This window comes from Neopsephotus bourkii, unplaced genomic scaffold (assembly GCF_033783945.1).
Source record: "Neopsephotus bourkii isolate Nb327-2 ecotype Australia unplaced genomic scaffold, CSIRO-AGI_Nbou_v1 NB_923, whole genome shotgun sequence".
In the NCBI taxonomy this organism is placed as follows: domain Eukaryota; kingdom Metazoa; phylum Chordata; class Aves; order Psittaciformes; family Psittacidae; genus Neopsephotus; species Neopsephotus bourkii.
In genome coordinates, this window is record NW_026901417.1 from 3,100,923 (window position 1) to 3,126,514 (window position 25,592).

The following is a 25,592-nucleotide window of genomic DNA, read 5'->3' on the forward strand; positions in this document are numbered from 1 at the left end:
AAGACAGCAGTTAGCCACAGCTAAGAACCTGAGTTTCTCAACTGCATTATAAAACTAGAAAAGCAATGCTGGAGAACTGGGTAAGATTTCTGTTAAGAATGAGCTTTACATTGTATTAATTGTGTCATAAAAGTAGATGTACTATTATAATTATACACATAACAAAAAGGCTACTTAAAACCTGAATAGAATTTATTTCTTCACTGCTTCACTCCTTTAGATTATTCCCTTTTCAAAGCAACAATTTCTTTCTTCAGACCAAGAAAGATGTTGAAGGTGTCAGGATCTCTCCAAGTCCCAAATATCCCTCATAAAAGCACATTTTCAGGTCCTGCCAAGCAAAAAGCAGCTTAATTGCCTGCAACTGCAATTCCAGCCACTGCAAATCATATAGAGCTCTCCCATGAAAGCTTTAAAAAGCTAAGACTTAATTAGCATCCCTGATTAAATAGCAATTCATACACCATTATATCTCCCAGCTAGGGAGCATAGCGCTCTAAAGCAGCAGCAAAGGAGAAAACAAATGTGCGTGCACACACACGCCTCCTTCCCTCAGTCCCCAGAAACTCACCATCTTCAGACTTTATCATGGCAAATGGCCATTATTTAAGATGGAAAGGCTCCTGCCAGACACGCTTTGAACACCAAGGCAGTTTCCGTTTACAAGCTTGACCTGACAGAGATTAGAGACCCCCACCCCTACAGAAACCATGGCAGTTGCCACAACGTAAAGCAGTTCAGCAAGAACAGCACAGATACGTATTTCAACAGCCTGCAGTACTGGGGGAGGGAGAGGCAGCAGAAATCCCCCCCAAACAACCACAACATAAACACCCAACACAGAATCACAGGATGGTTTGGGCCAGAAGGGATTAGCTCATCCAGCTCCACAGGCAGGGACCCCTTCCACTGGAGCAGCTTGCTCCAATCCCTGTCCAACCTGGCCTTGAACACTGCCAGGGATGGGGCAGCCACAGCTTCTCTGGTCACCCTGTGCCAGCGCCTCAGCACCCTCACAGGGAAGAGCTTCTGCCTAAGAGCTCATCTCAGCCTCCCCTTTGGTAGGCTAAAGCCATTTCCCTTGCCCTATCAACTACATGCCCCTGTCAGAAGTCCTTCTCCAGATTTCCTGCAGGCCCCCATTAGATATTGGAATGCTCTTATAAGGTCACCGCTGAGCCTTCTCCAAGCTGACCATCACTGAAAAAAGTCTAAGAACAAGCATTTCTAAAAGACAGATCCCATTCTTCCCTTCTTCCAGTTCATACTTTCAAAACACATCACAGTAGGAGATTACCTCCTCCTTGGGACAGCTGGGATTGCAGTTCTTCACGACCCTTGCTGTTTGGGAATCCTGAAGTGATGGGAAAAAAGGAGTAAGAGCAATAGAAACATGCAGAGTATATATATCCATACACATATCCTTTCCGTATTTGGATAGGACAACCATGGCAGCAGCCAGAGATGGCTACTATGCATAGTAATAAGAGCTGGTATTTGTGGTGTAGGAAACCCCTTAGTTTCTGAATTTCCAGTGCCTGCATGTAGTTATTCACCTACTGGTTCTGTTCAGAAGGTGCTAGCTTGTGCCTGGTTCTTGCTGGAAGATCTCCACACAAAGAAGAGCAGCATCTGAGTATGCTAGTAGAAAATGCAACAGAAACAACTACTCATCACCAGACAGCTTTCACACTGGCTGTGCTCCTCCTAGGCTGGAGGGATCATGTCACCCCCTCGTGAAGCCTGAGAATGTGCTAATTTTATGATGCCAAGTGGGGAAAATGTACTAGAAGCAGTGACAGGACAACAAAAGGGACAAAAGTAATTGAGGAGTTAATGTGCAATGATCAAGGAAGAAAGATATTTTAACAGGATTAGAGGTATAGAGGTGCCAGAATTAGTGAAGATGGATCATCTATCACAACACAGCAGATAAAAATCAGTTTTCAAACCCTGAAGACAGGTAATTTTTGGCTTTTAACGATAAGGCACAGGATAAAGAACAAGGTTTGTACATGAGGTCCTGGGTACAACTCTCGCAGCTCTGCGGGGAGCATATTGAGATTTTGGAAGCTTATCACTTCGTAAAGACTTACACTGCAGCAATATTCCTTCACTCATCCAAATCAGAAATCTTAGACTAAGCAAAGTAAGTCTTTGAAGAGAATAAATACACTCTCATACAACAAGACTCCAGTAAATCAGCTAGATAGACAGAAGCATGATAGATGGGATACAAGAGAAGAGTGAGTTACTGTAGGTAGCGTTTGAAATGTCATTCAGATATTGTTCACTGCTAATGTGCCTTCCGGGGTTTGCAAAGTCCTGTTCCACTGGCCTTCAGAAAGCCAGGGTCAAATTTACATATAAAAATCTAAATATTCATTCAGATTTGATTGTTCCTTACCTACTGGTAAAAAGCATTTTATTCTTGACTAAACTTTCTGGAAAAGGGCTGCTCTTTACAGCATAGCTTAAGAGTCCATCCCTATGCACTTCACAGACTCCTGTGCTATTTCTAGCATTCCTTATTTCTGGCTGTTAGCCCTTTCACACTTCACAGAGATCTTGGAGCAGTCTACATTGCTCTAGACCTGAAGGAAACAAATTTTTCTATCACAAATCTTCTTTTTCGGTGACCACCTGCTAAATACTGTATAGTATTTGATACCAACATCCAGAGTATTCCTTGCTTCATGATGCTCAACAGACTTTAAGTGGAGCTGGTCTTTGCCTATTATTTCTCTAGCTTGGAACCAGTGTCAGTGACTACCTGAGGAAGGGAACAACCAAGTTTTTTGGACAAAGGTCTTCAGAGTCCCAGAGAACTCCAGGCTATCACTGAGCATGCAAAAATAACTCATAGATGAGTCTGAAGCAGTTTCAGTTATCTACACTGTAATACATGACTGCTCAGTTGAAGAGGGAAGCTTGGAACAACATATGGTACCAATTACTTACATCCTCCAGTAACCAATACTTTTTCTTTTCAGATACAATTTATCTGTATTCTTGGCAGCTCAACTGTCTGCCTCTCTCCTCTCTTGAGGAATACTATCACGTGTAGATGCTATTTATATGCCAAGCAAATTATTTCTGCAGCCATATTCTTCACGGTAAGCCTATCCTTGTGTCCCATCCAAAAAGTGTCACAATTTGTGACTGTGAAAGATGCCCTGGCACTTTTTGCAAAGTAAATGCAGAGTCTTGGCAAAATTTCACCTTTGGTAATTGCATTCTGATTATCTGTAGTTCTTTTCTAACAAACAGCTGATGAACTCTAACCCAGATGTGACTGGTAGCGTATTCCAGGTTCCAGGAAGCTATTAAATCAAAGAACAAACTTAACAATGAGCACCCTAATGCTAAGCCTCATTTTTCTCGTTGTCTGCCCTGCAGGTATTTTTATGCTCTTTCTCAGCTCCCAGAAACCAATCACAACAATAGTTGGACTCAATAGAAATCCCAGGAGTAAATCTTTGCAGACACTCTCTCTTTAAGCTGCTGGTCAGAACCCCAGAGAATACCAGTGGCACATTAAAGTTCATTTTCTTCAGCCTACAGCAGCACTTGGTAGCATTCAGTTACCTCCCATTGAAAAGTTTCCAACCCTCAGCTAAAAAGAAAGTCCCAGAACCACATGGGTAGTAGTGCCAACTACCAGCTTCCAACAAACAGATCCAAAGGGAAGCAAAAGTTCGATGTATTTTGGAATAATGATTTTGGCATCATTTCCCTTTGCACTGTTTTTATTGTCGTATTCAAGAGCAAAAGTAAAACAAAAATTCTTTGCAAAAGCCAATTACAAAACAGCTTCCTCCAGGAAAAAGTAAAAAATAAAGAAACCAACACACATAGAAACTGCTACAAAATCCCTCAGATGACATAAACATCTTCCTATCCTTGAGTTATATCTCAGGGTCCATTAACTACAACCAGTTTGGAAAGGAGCCCAACATGCTATGAAAAGCACTTCTTTAAAAGCAGAAAAGCAGTGACAGCAGGATTATGAGGTACCATGTTTATCATACACCAATGGAACCCTTGCTCAGTTTATCAGTTTCCAAACAAGACCCAAGCAAGGGAATTCTGCAGGGGTGGCTCACACGGGATCTGAAAAGGAAGAGATGTTCGGGAATAGCTCATCACTTGTCACCACCCCCCAGGCTGAACGCTTGTCACAGTGTCACCTATTGCCACATACTTAGCAACTTATTGAAAGAAGAGTGATGGATGTTCAATAGCCCTCCTGAAATAATGCTTCTAACTTTTGAAAGCAATTTTCTAGGCCATCTAGCTGGGAATGTCACCTTCCAAATGTGAAGCAAATAGCTGCTGTTGTCTTTTCAAGCTCAAAGGGAGCACAGCTTTCTATAGCAGAGCATTACTTTTTGTTAAATATATACAGCAGTGATGGCACAGGAAAAATATGGTATTTTTTCACAACTTCTATCAACCAATACATGACAGGAATTATGTATTTACTCTCTAAATCTAGTTCTGTGCATTTTTTTTTTTAACTAAAATCAATATTTGGTCCAAACTAGAAAGATCTAAGCACATGTCTCAAATTAAGATAAGACCCAAGAAGTTTAACAGAGCTGAGTCAGGGCATACACAAGGCAAAGCTGCTCTGGCCAGTAAGCCTGAATGTCAGGAGATGTGGGCTGGATATCTATCTCTATTGTGTGCCCCTTAAGATGGGGATATTGTGACATCTCTAACCTATGATATATTTTATTTCCTATTTGTTATTAGCTGTCTGACTGTGCTGTGTACTTAGACAAGTATGGCTCAGCACACCCGCAGAGTTTTTTCTCTTCAGAGCTATATTATTTACATGGTGTAGCTGAAAATAATGTCAACTGGGGGCTGTTGTCTATTTATTTTCTTGGGTGTGCAAACCAACCATTCTGTTGTTCATCAGGAAGTCAAATATACCTCTGCTTCTTCCCTCAAGTTTCTATCTAGGCTGTGGTTATACCAGGAGGAAAGCATTCGTGAGAGCAGAGCCATGGCTCCAGGGAAGACCTGCAAGGGAGGAGATGGTTCCAGCTTAACAACTGGTTCAAGGCTCTGCAAGCAACTAAGTGAGAGAACCCTCAAATAGGCATGTAATTTTTCTGGTTTCTGTGACTAGGAAAACTACAGAAATGTTCAAAAGACGAACTTTGAATTCATTTTAAAAATGAAATGAAACAAGAGATGATCTTGTGTACCAAGATTTTGAAAAGAAAATGCTGAGCCCAATACAAGATCTGAGCAGCAGCACCCCCTCATTGCAGGGTTCCTATATGACAGTTACAGGCATAGAAAATATAGACATAGAAAACCCCTTCCACTCACTCCACTGTCCCTGGCACCTGCATAGCAAGGGGACAGGAAGAACTAGACAGCAGGCAGAGGATATCCTTACCTGTCACAGAGAATCCCAAGGCAGCTCTTCATTTATAAGAGGAAGTTACGAATTTGTGACCAAAGCACCAGTCTACCCCATTAGTGAGCAACTACAGCTCAGTGTTGATGGCTTTTTAAATTACTTTCCTATTTACCAATGAAAGGACAATTTCCAGCAGGACTTGTTCATCTACAGAGACAGAAGCAAAGCTGTCTGCATTTCACTATAGCAGCATTTGCCTTTAGGAAGGTTCCCTTAGCCACCTCGTGTCTAGATTTCAAGCTGGGAACACTGTGGTCCTACAGAGTCACAGTATTTGTAAAGGAGCTAACACTGCCTCTCAGGTTCATCCACCCATTTGGGAGCCTTTTCCCTTATACCAAGAGCATGACTGAAATTCCGGAAGTTTGAAGGTAAAATACTCTTCCCTTTAGATAGGCCTCAAAAGCCTCAACTGACGGAAGACAGTCCCAAAATCCTAGCCTCAGAAAGGGGAGGCTGAAGAAATGCATGCACTTTTTGGGAATACAGCATTAATCTTGGAAGGGAGAGCATTCAAAAGACTGAGAACCATCCCAAAACAAATCCTGACCTATATAATATAATAGGTTTTGTTTACTGAGGCATGAGCAGATACTACATCACTGATTTAAGTGAATAGGCTCAGTGCCAAAGCTATCAATGGAAATTTATCTGCTTATGCTGCTGGGAAGTTCTGCTCTTTGCACAGCATTCAGTGAGGTGTAAAATGAGGACTTAATGTTACTTGCTTGGACTCATTTCAAAAGCAATTGCTGCACCTGTTCATACCAACACATACACAGAGCAAATGCTTCTATTTTTCACAGGGCCCAGTACAATAAAACCTGGATTGAAATAATAAAGCTACGATTTATATCCCTACCCATTTCTTTATTCTTTACTGATCACCTCCTTTCTAAAATGCATTCATTTTCCTAAAGAAAAAATAAGATCATATCTGTTTCTGCCTATTCAGGCAATAAGCAATTCCTCACATCTTCTCTCCACGGAAATCTTTCTGTACTTCACAACACTGAACACGAGCAACATTCCCTGGCTCCTCTGAAGCCACCTCTTCCAAGTATTAAGAGTCCCCATTTCCTGCTTAAAAAATGATGCACAGAAGTCAACTGTATACCCCTTTGAATGCAATAAAATAACAAGAGGCAAAACAAATCAGATTTCTTCCCAGACAAATAGGAACTCTTATCTGCCCAGCCCAGGCAGAGGGAAGTGCTCCCTTCTGTGATTTAGCTCCAAGCCAATCTAAAGCAGTCAGAGTGGACTGGCTCCAAATACTGTCAGAGTAGAGGGACTGTGTGGATGGGGGCCTGGTTCTGTTAAGCAGTGAATATCCTCAGCTTCCACAGGGAGCTCATGCTGCTTTGAAGGGAGAGGACATTTGGCAAAATCCAGCCAATTTTAACAAACAAACAGCACATGATGCCATGAAGCTATGGCAATAAGGAGAAAAATATTCATCTCCCTATAACTATCATAATTTGGTTTCAGTGATCAGCTTTGAAGCAGCAGAGAAAGTGAGCAACTTGAGTGACATGCATAGGATTGCTTCATTCCTTAAGCATCTTTCTACAAGCCATTCAAACACAGACAAATAAAACCAGCTCACCCACTGCACATGCATGAACTTGAAGAACTCCAGATGTTCTTTCCAATCAAGGCTAGGCTGGACAGAACTTGGAGCAACCTGGTCTAGTAGAAGGTGTCCCTGCCCATGGCAGGGGGGTGGAACTGGATGAGCTTCCCTTCCAGACCAAACCGTTCTGGGATTATAATTTTTCTAAGAGTGTGTACCATGAGTTTTCCTGGTGCTCACCACATCTCACAGCTCAGAGATCCTGGGAGAAGAACAAGATGTTTCAGGCCCATCAGCTGCTATGGATAAAGCTTTCCATCAAGGAAGGCAGAATAAATTATCCTGCCTTTTTTTCTTTAATAGAGCAAATAAACTCCAAATATTGTTTCCTACTTGTGCAAACATTTACTGAAGTACTTCCAACCAGGAGAAGATGGACTACATGAAGAAACCACCAGTTTTAGACTTTCATCATTCCTATCTTCAAGCCATACAACCTTTTACACTGCTACCTCTGAAAAAGAAGACACCAGCACATGTATCAAACTCTTAATAACCTTATGGGGTAACCACATTCAGGGTAAGGCTGGTACATTGTTTAAGGCAGCAAAATTTTTCCATACTTGTCACAATTAAGAATGGCCAGTGCTACTTTGCATACACTTATAGGCTGTTTTTTCAGGTTTGGTCAGAAAAAGGCCATCAGCAAGTTATCACTTACCTCAGCAAGAGATGAGGGGAAACTGAGGAAAGCTGGTTTCTCTTTTGCTATGGAAGCACTTCATACAACTTGGATGTCAAGGGGTAAAACTGAAAAGGCAGAAGAGAGTAAAACTTGTCTATTTCCTGCAACTGATAGGGAAAGAACTGCAACCCTATAGTAGCCTTAACTTTAAACAATATATGATGTTTCCAATTCATTCACAATAAAGTGCAATGGGAATGTCAAATATTTATGTCAAAGATTTTATATATCATTAAGAGAGTATTGATAAAAGATCACAACTGGATTATATTAAATAAGGTGGCTGAATCTTTCCAAAGGAGCCAAAAAGCCATATGTGTACATTTCAGTGGGATTAAGGTGTCTGTCTGTCTTAGACTTCTAAGGAAGAGGAAAAAGTACCGTGACTGATGTCTACTTTGGCTCTGAAATACTACATTTAATTATGTTTTGGTCTAATGGCTGGCACAGACTAGGAAAGGAAAGATGTAATCCCCTTCCTGCTCTCGTCTACATCTGCCAATCATACCCACAAATAGCACTACCATTTTTAAGATCCATTGGACCAAATCTTGAAGCTTTTTATTAGCAAAGAAATTTCCATTAACGGAGAGCGCTCCACACATGACAGCACTCCATACCTTGCATAATTCAGCTGCTGAATATAAGCTACTGTTTCTAACTCTTCCAGTATTCAATTTTTATTATGCATAACATACTCCAGTGCATACAACAGCTCTTTTTAGGGCTTATCACTGCAAGATGACAAAGTGTCAGCTTTAAGCCACCCTTGAAGATTCCCCCTCCCTGTAAAGATGCCAATCTGAGATTCCGCAAGCAAAGGCATCTTGGTGTTCTATCACATGTCAGCAGCTATAAACAACAGCCTGGAGGGTGCTTTCCCTCCTCTCCTGTAAACAAAGGAAGTCTTTATTCCTGTAGTAGTAGATCTTTCAAGAAAGCTGTGAATCCTGACTGCTACATGGCAGAGATAACTCTTGCTCCTGCTAAACAGAGTTCCTTAGAAATAAACCATGATGTTGGAGACGTTTATTTGCAAGACAGACACCCTCAAACAAAACTCATTCTATAGCATATTATGCATTTCAGATTCCTCTGCACATCCAACCAGTAATGGAATTTCACCTCCGATTTTAAGGAAGCAGTCATGGTTATTCAAATGAAAGAGAGCCTTGTTTTAAATAGAATGAAGATTATTTCACTTTGCTTTTTTAGAACTGTAAATCTGTGGAAGCAGTAGGGGCATGAGGTAGCTGGGACTGAACCTTATAAAACCAATAAATGGAAGCAGCATTCTTTGGTGATACTCACCCGCCATACAGAACAATAGCAGATTCCACTTTCCTGGTGAAAATAAGGATTCTCCCCCACAATATATCACAGAAGCCGTGCTGTCATCCAGTCAACACCTTAAGCTCCTCACAACCTTGTCTAAACACACAGAACTGCACTGTCCACTACTGTAAGTACACCAAGGTCAGTGGAGATAGAGCTTTCTTCAAAGATCCCTGGGTTTTCTTATTTGCACTTCCAAAGTCTCTTCCAGCTCCCCAACTTCCACTACAAGAGCTTCCTGCTGGAGCACCAACACTCATTTCTAGCAGCCATGAACCACCTTTAAGGTAGGAACATCCTGGAGAAAAACTTCTGTACAGCTAACATTCATAGCTAGGACTACAGAATAAATCATGTTACAAACACTGGCAGAAGATGAACAGCTACACAATTACTTCACACACAAACACAGCAAATGCCCTTAAGAAATAACACACAAAGGAGTGTGATCAGCCCAGCCCAGTGGAAGAGACAAGTAGTGAATCTGCAGATAGGCTCACAATGTGTTTCACACAGAAACCATCTTAGCATAATCATTGATCATATAAGTATAGTGGAATGTATAGTACCCATTTAAACCTTTTCACACCAGCCATTCTCTCCTGAAGTGGATGAATATAGCATTGATGAATAAAACTCTTTGGAGACAGACATATATTTTGCTTTCAGTCACAAGATAGGCTGATACACATGCCAGATATGAAGTGTAATAATCACTTGTGCTCCTCTGCCTAACCCTATGTTAGTTATGAAACAATTCTCAGGGCTTTTTTGTTTGCCCCTCACCCTTTAAATGGATACAGCATTCCTCAGTTTTCTGCCTGCTTACACTCTTGATCAGAAGCAAACAAGAAGTCTGAGGTACTGCAATTTGAGGTTCTTACCTGCTGCTATTCAAAGCACTTCAGCTGCAAGCTCTTCTCTCAGACCTCACATCAAGGGGCCCAGTTCCAAATCCCATTCCTGCTGGCCAAAGCTGATTACTCAGAGCAGACCTGCTTGTTACCATCTAGCTAAAAAGTAACAGACCAAGCTGGATAAAATCGTGCAGGAAGGAGAAAAAAAAACCACCCCAAAATAAAAGAAATGCCCATAGTTATGTTCCTTGGCCATTCCTTAATCCTAAAGGGTCCATGCAGGAGCAACCACTCCTGCAGCACCAAACAGGAATCATTTCAGCACCACTTCTGCCACCGTTGCCAAAGTCTCCTAGGCGCAGCCAAGCAGGCAGGAAGCTGCTTTCCAAACAGGACACCCAAAGCTAATGCTAAACTCTTTTCACCATCGCCATTCCTTTGTAGCATTCTTTCCATGTCTTTCTACCCACAAGGGAAGTACAAGTGGTGTATGTATCTTTGTGTAATTACAGCTATTTTTCCGCTTTCTGTGCTCCAACTACAGGAGAGCATTTGCTGCTGTCCTCAGGCTGTACACCTTTGTCATCCCCAGGAAAACTGCCCATAAGTCTGTACATTTCTTTGTTTGCTTTCTGATATGGTTATCAATATTAGCCATCATCAGTGTGATTTTTAGACTGTCTGTATGGAGCAAGGGGGCAGCTTATCTTGACTGTAAATACGTGAATGCGATTAATCCCCACAATATGCTGTGGTGAAAAGCTGCAATAGCTTTTGAGGGAGTCTGAACAACATTTCAAGACAACATCTATATAACCTTTAAAGGAAGTTATCCCCCTGCCCCTCCATCTCACCTCTAACATCAGTACATCCATAAATGAAAAAGAAAAAATATCTGCAGCCACCACACACATGGCTTTTACTTAACAGGTACATGGACACGCACACATTCAGCTGCCTTATCTTAGGCACCTCTCAGCAATTCTTTTCTTTGACTCCCTGAAGCAAATCCCAGTGTAAGCATCTCTGTCCTTTCAATGCAGTTCTGTTGCAGTGTCCTACAACTTCAAAATTAGTGAGAAAAAGAAAATATAGTGGAAGAAAATCTAATATCTTACAGGATTCACTCAGAAAACACATGTTCCTCAAATAAGATAGCTTTTGCGTTACTCAGAAGACAAGGCAGCAAGTTCTTATATAAAGAATAAAAGAACAAACTAAACAGGGTTTCCTTTCTTGTACTGTCAGTACTGGCACAGATGTGATCTGCAAATAATAGTGTGTGGGGTTTTAAATAGACTTCAAAAGAATTATCCAGGAAGTGAAGTTTCTCAAAGGTCCATCTAAGCATTTCCTAAACCATATTTGTCCATTACTAAGCTGCTTGGGCTAAGATATACATACTCTTTTAAAGTAAAAGAAGCTCTTTGTTAAAACCTTCCCCCACCCTGAAGATTTTTACCTCCATAAACTACTCTTTTTTTTTTTTTGCAATTTGCATAGACAGAAGTGAAATATAATCCTGCAGCTCAATTTTCAATATAAACCAGTAAAAAGCTATAATAAATTCTGCAAGTCACAGCTCAGCTCTCTTTCATAGGAGGCATTACACTGAAACAAATCAAAATGGTCCATAGCCTCTCTAAATTGCTTTTGAACATCGTCCTTGAGCACCTCCAATTCTTTATCATTTATATCAAACCCAATTTCCATTGAGACTCCACTAGTAGTATGTTGTAAATCTGTCAAGTCCCTTAGAGACCCTTGGCAACCAGTTTTGTCGATCTAGCACCTCCTTGGAAACTCTTGTTGTGAAAAATCAAAATCGTCCTTATGCTTGGTGGAAATTGATATACTTGGAGTAGCTGAATGCAAATGTGAGAAAACAATCTTCCTCAGTGTCCTCAGAGTGTTGCTGTGAAGTAGAACCATCAATATCCTTCTGCAGCCAGCCACAAAGATGAGATTCTACCACATGTATCTATGCACTGTCAGACAGTGCTGCTTCCTCACGAAGGCTAAAAGGCTGCTATGAGCACTTGAAAAGGGAGTTCTGAACCATAAAGCACAGACAATCGCTATTTGGTTGTGTTCAATAAAAACAGCAAAACCCTTCCTCTGCTCCTTAAGGGACCCAGAGCCTGCTTCATAACTAGCAAAAACTGCTTTTGATCCATTCAAGTCACCGACCTTTCCAAGGTAAGCATTTGGTTCCCTTTCCTGCTGTTTTCTTCAGAAATATTCATTCTTGCTCCCTTCTCAGCTACACATACTGTTTATGGGAATGTTATTGCATTCAATGCAGCAACCATCTTACATGCCAGAGCTTTTGTAGGCTTAGGGGGTTTTGGCAGGATAGGGGAGAGTGCAGCAGCTGCATTTCCTATCAGACCTGCACTCCTAAAATCTATTCAGCAACAGGGCGTTAATCATTATTGTATAATCACTTGATTCCTACAGCTTCAGTACAGTAAACAAGGTAGCTGTACAGAATGTTGTGCACTAGATGCTACACAAGACCTTAGCAATCAGCAGCAGCTTTCGGATTCAGTGGAGTTCAGCTAGGAAAGTTCACCTAAAGAGTAAGGTGAAAGTCAATACATTTGGCAACCTGGATGACTCTGCACAGAATCATAGTACGAGCTTCCCTGGCTTTCACCTGTGTCTGTTATCCAGCCTCTCAAACTCTACCTTGCTCAGAAAAAGCCTAAATTGAAAAGACATCATCCTATAAAGTCAGTCCCTGTCTTTATTGAATTTAGCACCATTTTGACATTAGCAGTCCCTGGGTGCCATGCAATACACTTACAAACATCAACATCGTCAGAGTCAGCACATTCCTGAGCACTTCAAGCCGGGCTGCTGCACTGAGACATTCATACATGTGCCCATAGTTAAAACCCAAGTATTTCTTCAAAACTGTGACAGTACCAGATAGGGAAGGACAAACAACTGACAATCCACAACTGTGCCCCAGCTACATGCCCACCGAGTACCAGATGACCCCCTTGTGATGGTGACAAGCCATTTCCAGCTGGGTGCATTACGTAGGCCAAAATCAAAGTTACAATTGACATTTAGCTCCAGACTGTTCACTTTGTCCTAACTGAAGCACTTGCTAACTCAAGCAATCATCTTGAACAGCATCAAAAGACTGCAGGAACATAACTGACAGTAGGAAAACATAAGAACTGAGGAATATATATACACACATTAAATATACATTCACAAGCACACATTGTGATGTACTGCATTTATGTGTATACATAGGCAGGTACATGCAAGCCTAACTTGAGGCCTGGACACAGGGCAGAAGGTCCCACTGACACAACAGCCATACACAAAACGGCCACGGGGCACAAGAAGCACTGCTCAAACTGGGTTCAGTGGGAAGGGCTTAGCCAAACTGGTGGATAACTGACAGCACTGCCATCAGGTTTCACTCAGGTGGGAGTCTCACTAATATCCAAGGCAATGCCTAATGCCAAGTTTAGTTCATTTACTACATTCAACATATATTTTGTATTAAAAAAGACTAAGGATTTCCCACAAGAATTATTGCTCAATCCCAGAAAATGTTAAAGGGTTACAAGAGAAATGACATACTAACAGCTTTAAGCATATCAGAGTGCAGTGCCACTAGTCCCTTATTACTTTTAGGTGGTCTAAAATGTAACTGTCTATACATGACAAAGCAGGCATCTTGACTCTATAAACAGGCACCTCAGATGATGTTGCATTTGGTCTTGGCTGTACAAAAAAAAACCCAAACCCAGAACTCCAAAGAAACTGATCCTGTTTTTGAATTGACAATAAACCCAGGTACTCTGCTGGGATGCAGTGGCAGGATCTAAAACCAGAAACAGGACATAGCAGTAAAGAATAAAAGGAATGAATATCTGAGTACCACATTTGAGATAACCCACACCAATGAACAAAGCCACGTAACCCTGCAAACAACACTCAGAGGGCACAACAGCCTCGCATTTCTATGCCCTCTCTGATGCATTTTTGATCAATAACACCTCTCCCTCAAGATAAGTATTTTCTTAGAGCAGACACAGAAAACCTCACTAACAGTTCATAAAGTTCTGATATTTTTAAGGTAGATTTAGACAACACCCAGAAATTCAGACAGCATGAGGTAGGCATGAAACAACATACACAATCTTCATAAAGCTTGTAAGATCAGTAATTCCACAGTATCTTCTTTAGCAGAAGTTTTCCAGCCAGATACCTTGCAGTAAGTATTAGGTATCAACAGCATGGAGTTGTTTTGCTGTTGAGGTGTGGGACTTCTCATAGTTGCCAGAATGTGTTCTGACAAACTCCTCATAGTGAAGAGATCCTAAAGCAGAGTATGAGCCTCTTGAAATCACAAGCCAGGGCTCACCTGCAATGAAGCAGTGCTACTCCAAGTAGATCACTGATAAACCTTTGTTGGTTTATGCTGGTGAGGACCTGGGCTACTGGGACAATAATTAGAAATTCTCTGCTATTATTCCAGGACACAGAAAAATCTGGCTGCAAATTATAGCAAAACCAGTCCTGCTCCATTCATTTTTATGCAAGATTGCAGACAACTGTAGGAGCCCACTAGTGCCATGCTAAACTGGCAGATGTTGCCATTCTCAAAGGTGATTTTCATACATTTAAAGTAAAAAGGAGCCCAACCCCTCTGAAAAACAGAACCCTGTGGTCCTGCTCACAGATTAAGACCTGCATGTTTCATCTTGTCCAAGCCTGGTGAAATGGTCAATGCTGCACCCATTCTCTTGCCTATCAGTAACTGATACTCCTTAATTGCAATATTTTACCCAGTTATGCCACTGATTAGGTTCATCCTCACCAAGCTGGTACAAAAATGAACTTTTCATTGGCATACCAACAATAGCAATGAAGAGGTACACTGTGGAAATGTGGTACTGTGCAGCCATCCAGGTGACAAGCCACCATATGAAACATTATAAAGGCGAAATTTCTTTTTCCTAAGGCCTTCCTTCTACTGTCACTCTTGACTCAACGGCACTCACCCATAATGCCTCAGTTCCAATACTTTTTAACTCACATTAACACAACAGTTAGGACACTGGCAGCTCAATAGGGAAAGGCTGTGAACCTAACAGCACTCTCAAGCAGCTCTGACCCCTTCTTTTCCCCTCCCATGCAGAAGTCAACTCTTCTCAAACTAACAAAACCCCCCTGGATTTAGCCCAGCTGATAAGCTTCTCTCGCTTGTGAAGTGAAACACACAGCACAAAGTTTATGAGGAATTCAAGAACTCTTGCAATCAATATGCAGCACAGATCTCTGCACTACAGCAGTTACATTATCTTGTGTGGCACATGCACTGTTCCCATGGCAACCAGCATCCTTCATCCAACTCCATTATTACGGCTATTTGAGGCTTTCAGAATCTCTGGTGTCCAAGCCACGGCTCAGAGCTACTTTGTGCTAATAAGCCTCTAGAACAGATACAAGAAAGGAGAAAATACAGCAAACTGGGTTTTACTCCTCTATAAGCATCATGGAAAGCAAGAGGTGGCATGGGAAATACAATTCAATCAGCTAAGAGGAAGTGACTCTTATATAACTGCCTTCATTAAGGGAGGTGAACATAGTTCACATTCACCGCAGCTTTTGCACTCCAGCACAGTTAACAGTCACCTCACCCAGTTTGCTGATGAAGAATGACTTTGTATTACCTATGAGGAAACAAAAATCTTACTGGACATTTATTGCAGTATCAATTTCTCCATCGCCGATATCAAACATATCTTGATCTCTTAAAAGGACTGAGTTTGTAACTATCTGCAAAACTGTTCAAGAAGATGATTTGATTGTGACCATTTTATCATGCCCGATATTTAAACTTTAAAGGGTGATTATCAAAACCTATAATCTTCACAGTATAATCTATACTTTGTTTATATAAATTGTCCCCAGATACATTAAGTAAGCTTTTTCTATCAATATCACCACTTTTTTTTCCCCTAGCATTTAAGCATTTCCACATCAAAGCATTACAGCAACTTCATTATGCTTTGCACGGCTTAATACAAAGTTTCTCTTACTCACGAGCCAGGGAATTTCAGGCAGAAATAAATAACCTAATTTATTAAAGCGACCCTTGACAAATCATCCCTAAGTTGCTAGCTAGAGGTTTTATCCCTGTGCAGTACACATGGGTCAGTAGGAACAGAAACACTTTGAAGTTGGAGGGTTTGAAGGCTCTTAAAAAGAAGTGCTAGAATAAAGAAAGAAGGCACTACGCTAAAAAATGCCCTTACAATTGACAGAGGAGATTGACAGGCTGCTGCATCCAGCTGATCTTTGGCTACACCTAAGCTTCACTGTGCTCAGCACCTGTTCAGAAAGAGCAGTGATTCTTTAAGTGGCTTGAACACCATCAGGTCACCTCATTCAGCATCAGGTCAGGTGTACCGTTGCTGTTGAAGGCAGACAAGGTCAAAAGCAAGGTCAGTCTTCAGAATAGCTCTGTTGGGGAGATGAGGGAAAGCAGTTGGTGCCATTCTTACAAGCCCCTGTCCATTCACAGGACATCCAGGCATCCGGATCAACAAAGCCAGTTTCACAGAGCCCCTGTGAACAGCTGTAAACCCAGGGCTCAGGAAGCTCACTGCAAGAGGAGCCTTTTCCCCCTTCCATTGCCACCACACTCCAGTTCTAGAGCAAGCACTGCATCCCACACTAGCACCCAGGAGAGTCCCAGCATGTCTTATTCTTTCAGGCTGGAGAGCAGTGGTGCAGGAAAGAGTAACCAACATTACACTTGGAGTATGAGTTTCAAGCCTAGGTGATACAGATTCAAATACGAGGTTCTACAGAAAAGAGATTAAAAAAAAAACCACCCACCCCTTCTAATACTGGTAAATGAATGTGCTACGCATTTAGGAAAGGCAAATAGAGCATTACTTGCTCACAGCTCCTGCATCACCAGGGGTCCATGGTGCTGTTTGCCCCCTGGAAGCTCCTGACCTGCCCATGCCCTCACTTGCTGCTGCAACCCACTGTTGCATCAACTCCATGCCTGGATCAGTCTCCAGGCTGACTGCCTGTCCAAACAGGTCAACTCACTCCAGGGCAGGGAATAAAGCATGATTACTATCTGAGAACACAGCTTCTGTAAGATGTAAGTGTCTTTACATCTGAGGCTGAAGACATGCTGCTATTCAGCTCTGGGACAGAATTTGAATTCTGCTCGTGTTTGACAGCTAGTGAAATCAATGGAATTAAATTCAAGTAATTTTTACTACTTAAGCCTGCAAAGAAGCTTAACATACTTAATCATACAGCTTTCTGCTATTAAACAGCTCGCGAGAGGAAAAGGAATAAAATTTTCCATCTACATCTTCCCTTTGGAACCTGCATAACAAGTTTGCACCTCTAATATTCATGCTTGTGATACTGAAAAACTCTAGTTATGCAGAGAAGATATGGAGGGATGATCGAGGAATGCTTAAACTGCTCTTCCCCTTTTTTGACCTTCGACCCAGGGATAGCTGCTTATGTCCAGTTCAAATGCAGGTCCTGTATCACCCTCCTCTATGCGACCAGCAAAGGATGCTAAGATAGGACTGCTAGGTGAAGCAAACCAGTAGATGCAGCTGCGGAAGGTGACATTGTGTTACCCTGAAGCCCATCTGCTAAGCTAGAGAGGATTTGTCACACAAAAGCAGCAAGATCCTTGAGGAGTGATATTCTTTCAGAAATATTAAAACCCTGTGCAAATAATCCCAGTTAATTTTAATTTCGGAAGGTTAGATAGTCCTCAGAATTTTCTGTAATTGCATATTCCTCAGAATAGACTCCTCGGGTTGCTCTGTAATCAAATCATAATTAAAGCATCTGTGTCATTTTATCTACCCCTTCCTGCTATTTACAGAAGGCAACAAAGATGCAGCATGCAAAATTTCCAGCATCAAGGCTCATCATCAGAGCAATAATAGGGATTTGTGCTCGTGTGACTGTCTGAGTGTCTCCTTGGGCTTTCATTAGCCTTTAAAAACAACTGAGGAAGAGAAGAATACTAAACAGTGCCCCCCTTGTTGTATCCACAACTGGAGGCCATGTTTTATCCCTGTAACACTTGTTTTTAAAACAGCTGCCTCATTTCATTTCAGCTTCACAGAGAAAAGTCTTAGAGTGGGGAAATAGCTGATGCAGTCTGAAATTAAGAGATACGTTAAACAGCAGTACCACCTCAATGGAGAAAAATCTCTGAGCACTGTGTGAGTTGTCAGACTGAGTCTCCACTCCATTTCAGACAAACAACAAAAGAACAACCAACAAGCAACGGTGCTCCCCTGAGCTGTACCACAGAACACCAAATTAACTAGTTCTAGGGCTCAGCCTGGTGAAGAGCTGAGGGAGCTACCTGCAAGGGAATGTCACAGGGTACATTCCACTGTCCCACTCCCCTCCAACACACACTGCTTGAAATGATGAAAACACTGAGCAAACTTCTCTGGGAAAACAGTTTGCATCTTGAGTTTAGTTTTATACATTTTACTTCAGAGGGAGGGGAAAACAAAATGCAGAATTTCTTGCACAAGCAGAGTTCAAGCTCAGACTGGGACAATTTTCTTCAGAATTTTGGGTTTGTATTAAAAGGAATACGTTGATCCATAACTGAAAGCAGATGTTTTTCACAAGAAAATGTTGTGATGTATTCATTCGCCACCAACAGGACCTTTTCTTATTTTCTTCCTAGATTTCAGTTTTGTTACACAATTTTGTAAGGTTACGGAATGAACCTCAGCTGTGCAGGCATTGTTCAATAAGCATTTGATAGCAGCTGTATTCCTAAGTACTGATTTTTCACTGTGCACTTTTCATTATAGCATCATTCTAATTAAACTTTGAAATAATTGTTATTTTACACAGAAAAGGTTCAATTTGCACAAAGATCATTCCAAGACTGCTTCAGACTGAAATCGGCAATAAGTTTGCTAGCAACATACCACAGATTTTAAAACAAAGATCAAAACTGGAATAAAATCTAAATTTTCCCAGCTTAAAAAAAAACAAACCAGCCTCCCCCCCCCCCCCCAATTATTCTTAAATAACTTCTATTTTTGGATGACAGAGTCTTTCCAAAATGATTTTGAGGGAAAAGTGAATTTTGAACAATCAATACCAAAATATGCTTGATTTAAGTCTGAAATAGAAAGCCTTTTAATACCTAACAGAGTGCTAGCTACTGGTGTGGAAGGCCCGCATCTGAATTTGATATTATTTCTTCTAGTTGTTTTCTTTTTTTTTTTTTTTTTTTTTTTTTTTTTGCTGGTGATTTGTTGTTTTATTTTAAAACGAGACAATAGTAGCACACCGGAATTCCTACAGAGCAGGCAAACAGAGGACTTGTGAGACACCAATGTGATAACTTACTGCCCTGCATCAATCACAGCTGAAGTCAAAGGACTTATGCCTTTTAGAACATGTGGTTTCCCTGTAACCCATGGAGTCTGTCTGTCACCAAACTGTCATTAACACAATACAAAGCAGAATTATTGTCAAGAGTGGTATTTTCTGCACATTTAAGTCCGACTAGAGCAGCAACGTGGAAACATTGGAATGTTAATGTAAATGTCCAGGGTCTGTTCCTTGGGGGAGAGCCAAGGCAGGACCTCTCAAGCTGACATTGTTCCAGCAACGCTCGTGTGAGTGGCAGCAGCATTTAGTCCTTGGTTTGCAGATTACATCAACTCTATTGAGGACATGGTCAACATCTCCTGTGGGCAGAAGCTTGCATGTTGGCCGGATCTTGAACAACTAAAATTGTTGCAAAACACATTCATGCAAAAATTAGAAAACCAATAAAGGGTTTTGTGGAGAGTAGCAGTTTGTTGTTCACGTTCCACTGTGTGACTTCCCAAGCGCCTGTGTGACGGCGAGGAGAGTACATATACAAATGGTATTTTTTAATGATGTTAATTCCCGGTACCTGAGGGACGAAACCCTGTCTGCATTCTGCAAATAGCAAAGAAGATCCAGATGTAGATCAATCTACCTATCAGGTTACCTTCCAATCTGACTGAATGGAACACACTGCAGATATCCACCTGCTGGTGTTATCTTATATACCTTATATAAAAGGCAAAAATAAAAAAAAAAAGAAAAAAAGGAAAAAAAGAAAGCTCTAATAATCTACTTGGTATGTCATTCTATTCTCACACAAAGCTTGTGATAAAAGCAGAAGCTGGGGCTGAAACACTGGCTATCCTCCTACAGTCAAAGGACATGGTTCTGGAAACGGGCACAAAATATCTGTCACTAAAAGCAATGAAGCCAGTCAATTGTGTGGCAATGAAGCCAGTCAATTTTAAGACAGATATCAGATAATTCACCCAGGATCTGAATGCTGCTTAGTCTTGAAGTAAATAACAAAAATCTCAAGGCTACATTTTTTGTTGCTATTTGTACAACAAAGACTTCATTGCCTTGTCTGTTGCTTTTTAAGCAAGACCTGTCATGACTGTGAAAGCATTCACTGCCTTTCTCCACTTGGCCAAGTCGCCTGTTCAAAGAGGTCAGGACTGCAGCATCAACCTTCCGTCACAAGCATTCAGGCAGGCTCTGAGGTGCACTGCTTTCTGCATTTTATGTAACCGAATGTGTCACCATATTAAAAGCACAACCATGCAAATATCACAGATGACCATCTAACATGCAGTTGAAAGGCACAGCTATATCCCCAAGTCCAAATTCATTTTTCATTTCCAACATTCAAAGCAAGCATGAGTTAGAAGAAATCATGGTAAGCAACAAATCCTAAGATAACTTGAAAAGAAACTGTCACCAAGGATTCTCTTCAGAGATAATATATTTTTTCCAAATCACTCGTTTGTAGTTGAGTCATCCCAGAAAGCACCTAAAGCTTGTGGAAATTTGTCACTGCATATAGCACAATGAGTGCAGAATTCTTGCAGATTATTTACAATTTTCCTTTTTGCATCTGTGGCTTCAACTGCACTTATTGCACTTACACTGTGGACAGATTCAAATACACGGTTAAAAACGTTTTCTCCCACCACCTTCCTGCTTGTTCCCTGTTCAATTACTATTTTGTTATACCTAATAGTGCCATCGGTGCTGCAGTACTTTATAAGTAATAGAAGCATCACATCAGCAGTCAGTACCTTCAGTAAATACATTACCCACCAACTCCTCCACCCCAACAAATCCTTTACTTTTGAAACAAGCTTTAGCAGCCCATGATACTCATGGCTCAAGCGAGACCGGTGTATGCAGCCTCTGAATGCTACTAGACTTGGCTTTCAACTTATTCCCCACAAAACTATGTGTTCAATAAAGCAGACATGACAATTGCTTCATTTCCCCCTTTTTCACATGCATATGAAACAGTAAGATTTAGGCACCTAAAACACACATAGCCCTATCTTTCAACTCACTGGGTATGAAGTGATTCATGATCACAGAACAACTATTTATCATGAAAACAACTGCCTAAAATTTGTTTACCCATGCTCATAGGAACACATATACTACAAAATAAACCATAAAATCTAGCAGCCTGTGCTGACCATCACCAAATGACATCACTTGTGCCTTCTACCTCAGAAGAAACAAAACCATTTTTTCTTATACATTCTATAAACTCTAAAGAGTTTCCTATGATGCCAGTGTTGATATTAAAATGCTTCAAACTTACCACTGATTAAATTATGATATTAGAAAAAAAGTAAGTAATGAAAAATGGGCTGTCAGTGCTTATCAGAGTCTTAACGTGGCAATTCCTGATGAGATTTCATCCATCTAACATTAGGATTAAAATTTTTTCTGGCAACTGAAGGAAGGTATCAGCATACGTTTTCTTTGGTCCCCCTGCCCCACCTGAAGTATTTAGATTCACACACATTAAGTGGCTCGATCCTCAACAGTGCTGAAGTGTCTTTGAAATTCAAGTCATTTTTGCACCTCCAGGCAAATTTAGTAACTCCAGGTGTTAAATCACTGCCCTTCATATCTAGATCTCCACATTTAAAACATAAGCTGCTAAATTCCTCAGATTTTGGAGAAGCCAGGATCAGCCCCTTTAATGTTCCACCTCATCTCCAAAAGGAATGTCTTTTTACTAGAGCTCAGTGTGATTCACTGGAATTTGCCAGGCAGGTCAGGAAATCCCCTGAAGCAGAGGAAGAATATTAAAGAGATGGGACATGTATATCAAATCTCATTACTGTTCTCTTATGAGAATCAATCAAGTGAAAGGACACAATGATGTCATTATGACATCATTTACTTTGGGATTAGAAATTCATAGCTACTTAGCAACTGAAGCTGTCCAATACATAAGTAAGAGATCCAGTGGAAGATGTTATCACCTGACCCACTTACTGCAAGAGAAATATTTGTCAATTCTTGTCTCAAGAATTTGTAAGACATACCAGAATTTAAGAACCCCACTCTTGCGAGTGCAGAATATTGGAAATACAGCATTTTCTGCCTTTTTTATTAACATCCAGGCATAATTTTTACCCCATAACAGCCAATATCCACGTTCCCATCTTCCTTTTCACCTTCTCATAGAACTAAACCCTAAACATGCCAACAGAAAAAGCTTGTGCTAAACAGACTTTGTTATTTTAAGAACTACAATCTCCACCAGAAACTCAGACCTCGTACAGTTCAGGAGCTCCAACATAACTGTGTGAAAAGTGGAGCTTAGAAAGCAGGTTTATTTCAATAAACTGAAAACATCCAGCCGAGATGCTCCGGGATCTGTCAGAAATTCCAACGAGAACACAAAATAAAAAGCTTTGTGCGTGAAAAGAGAATTGGTCACGCTACTTCTGAGGCTATTTCTGGGACCTGAAAAGGGTTTGATGCCCGCAATCTATGCCTGACCTGATTTCCTTCAAAGTTCACTCCCCTCTGCTGAAAACAGTTTAGACGAGCTCTGAAGCAAAGACAAGACGTGAACCGAAATCATAACTAAGTCTCAAATCCGTTCTCAATCACCTACAAACAGCACTAGCTTGGGGTTTTCAAACCCGTGCTCTGCTACCGGCTCAGAGTACGGCAACACATTTAGCATCAAACGAAAGGAAACGAAACACTCCATCTTCTGGAAATAACTTTTATTAGAATGGGGCTGGGTGAGATTCCCAATCAATCGAAATACCTCCGCTGAGGGCGATGCAGGGCGCTGAAGGACGCCGCTGCAGGCGGGCTCCGCGGGCACGCCGCGGCTCTCCCTTCCCTTTTCCCTTCCCTTCCGACGCCCGCCGACCCGAGCCTCACGGGCAGGGGGGAGCTCCGCACTCCTCAGCGCTTCGGGAGCGGAGCCCGGCGCCGGCACCACCCGCAAGTGCGGCCGCAACAGGCCGTTTCCCGGGCCGTTTACCTCAGCGGCTCCGCGGGGCCGCCTCGCCTCGCCTCACCTCACATCCCCTCTCCTCTCCTCTCCTCTCCCCACAGGGTTTCACCGCCCTCCGAGGAACCGCCGCCTCAATCTCCTTCCCCCGAGGGCGGCCGTGGTGCCGTGGTCTCACTGCCAGCAGCCCACCCGCGGGATCCCCCCTGCCGGCTCGCCTCGCCTCAGGGTGCCGCGGAGCGGGCACGGAGCGAAGCTGGCGCTCAAACGCGCGCACCCTACCTGCTGCCGCGGCGGAGGAACGGGAGGCAAATGGAAGGGAGGCAGGAGAGGAGACGCCGCCGCCGCGCACGGACCCGTCCCACTGCACCGGCGCTGCCCGCCCCGGCCGATAGTAATGTTCATTTAAAGCTCGGCGCCCGCCGCTCCGCCGCGCCCTCCCCACGCAGCAGCGGCCGCGGCCCGCCCCGCCGCGCCCCGCCCACAGCCCGCCCCTGAGGAGACGGCCCGGCCCCGGCGGTTGCGGCCCGGTTCGCCTCGGTTGGGTCACGGTCTTAAGCCCTTTGCCTCTGGACCCGGGCCCTGCTGCGGGTCGGTGTGCGGGTCGGGAAGGCAGGGCCCGTGCCGGAGATCCGCTTCCCTGAGCCGCGGTTCGGTGGCCGCTGGTTCCTGCGAGGCCCAAGCTGTCAAAAAGTGGAACAAAGAAGTTAAGAACGGCGAGTCTGAGAGCTGCTGGGGAGGATCAGGGGGTTCTGGCGGAGTTCGGGCAGTGTGTGCTTCCAAGTGGGACGTGGCTTCAAACAGGAGAGTTAGAACTGTGTTTTGAATGTGCTGGGACACAGATACATTCCCAAACTCCCTCAAAATACCCACATGTCAGAAACGGTCAGAATCACCCCATTTCAAGGATCCTTTTGGATCTGGTGTTTTCTCAGTGTAAGGCTTGAGTCAGAAACCGCTGGCCACGACTCTCCAGGGGGTTAGCTCACTGCTGTGGTGGCACGCTGGAGCAGCACAGAGCAGATCACACAGTGCTTCCCAGTTACAGCCACGTCCCAGGCACCAAGGAACACAACCAGGCAGAAGAAAACAGCAGTGCCTTCGACTGTCCCGGTGGTGTAATGGAGTGAGTGAATGGCAGTGACAACTGGCCAGAGGTCTGAACCAAAGCAACTCCTTCTTGAGGGTTTTCCAAGGTAAGCTGGTTTCTCTTGTGGCAACATTAAAGTAGCCGTCACTGCAGAATCAACTCCGTGTCTTCTTGACCTGTATGTTTCACTGCATGAAAACACAGCCTTGGTGGTTTAGAAGATGAAGGAGCACTCGCATCTCTACTGACATCTCTTATGATACACAAAATTGGTAACAAAACCAGCAACATGCACCACATCTGTTGAGTGGAGAAGACCAGCCTCCTTTTCCTCCCAAGAAGGTCTGCTGAGGTTTTCTTGGTATCCACCCCATCAGTTAATCATGAACCCACCCCAAATGTTTCTCTGTCATCTTCTCAAAGTCTGCATTGCTCTATGTGAACTTAAGGATGACATGTGAACTAGTGTTTAATACATGATAATCATACAACAACAGAAATGCAAACACGGAAGCTTATTACCAGGACATGCAGATAGCATATATCTCATGAAATTGGCTAATTACTGTTTTGAAACCCAGCTAATTGTGCAGGGATTGCCGGATTGCTCAAAATCTTCAGTGACTTGCTTGTGAGTTTTCATGTAGAAAATGTTAACAGAGATTAACTCTGTTGCTCATTAATTACAAGGAGTATTTATGCTGAGACAGATAACTGGATTGTCCTGTAAAACACCACAGTAATCAAGATTTTTCTTTGCCCATGTGGCTTGAAAAGGTAATAGCTAATGATATCCTAGCTGTCTTGTTCATATGGTGGCAATGAATGACTACTGTTTTGGCACCTCTACTGTTATTTCAGGATTATAGATTTTGCTACTGATTAGCTGTTGATTAGCCCTTGTCTTCATCATAGTCCTATTGTCCTTGTGTTTCTGCCAAGTATTGGTTTGAATTGGCTTGACATTTTTAAAATACAGGATATATTCAGTTGTTTAGACCTACTCTCAAAGTATTACTGAATGTTCAGTTCACTTGAGGATGCATCTTAAACCAGAGAGCTAAGGAGGCTTAAGGGACACCTTCTCAATCTACAGCCACCTGAAAGGAGGTTGTAGCAATGTAGGGACAGTCTCTTCTACCAAGTTACAAGTGATAGGACAAGAGGAAGTGGCCTAAAATTGTGTCCA

General features: G+C 42.3%; 1 protein-coding gene across 1 annotated transcript in view; it reads right to left on the bottom strand.

The window, feature by feature from the left end:
* The window catches only part of SLC6A1 (solute carrier family 6 member 1), a 60,490-nt gene extending 36,809 nt beyond the window's left edge, over window positions 1–23,681 (bottom strand). Inside the window, exon 1 of the mRNA XM_061357871.1 lies at window positions 23,596–23,681. The gene's annotated coding sequence lies outside the window, so the exon portion shown is untranslated. The remainder of the gene's footprint in view (window positions 1–23,595) is intronic.
* Window positions 23,682–25,592: the final 1,911 nt, after the last annotated feature.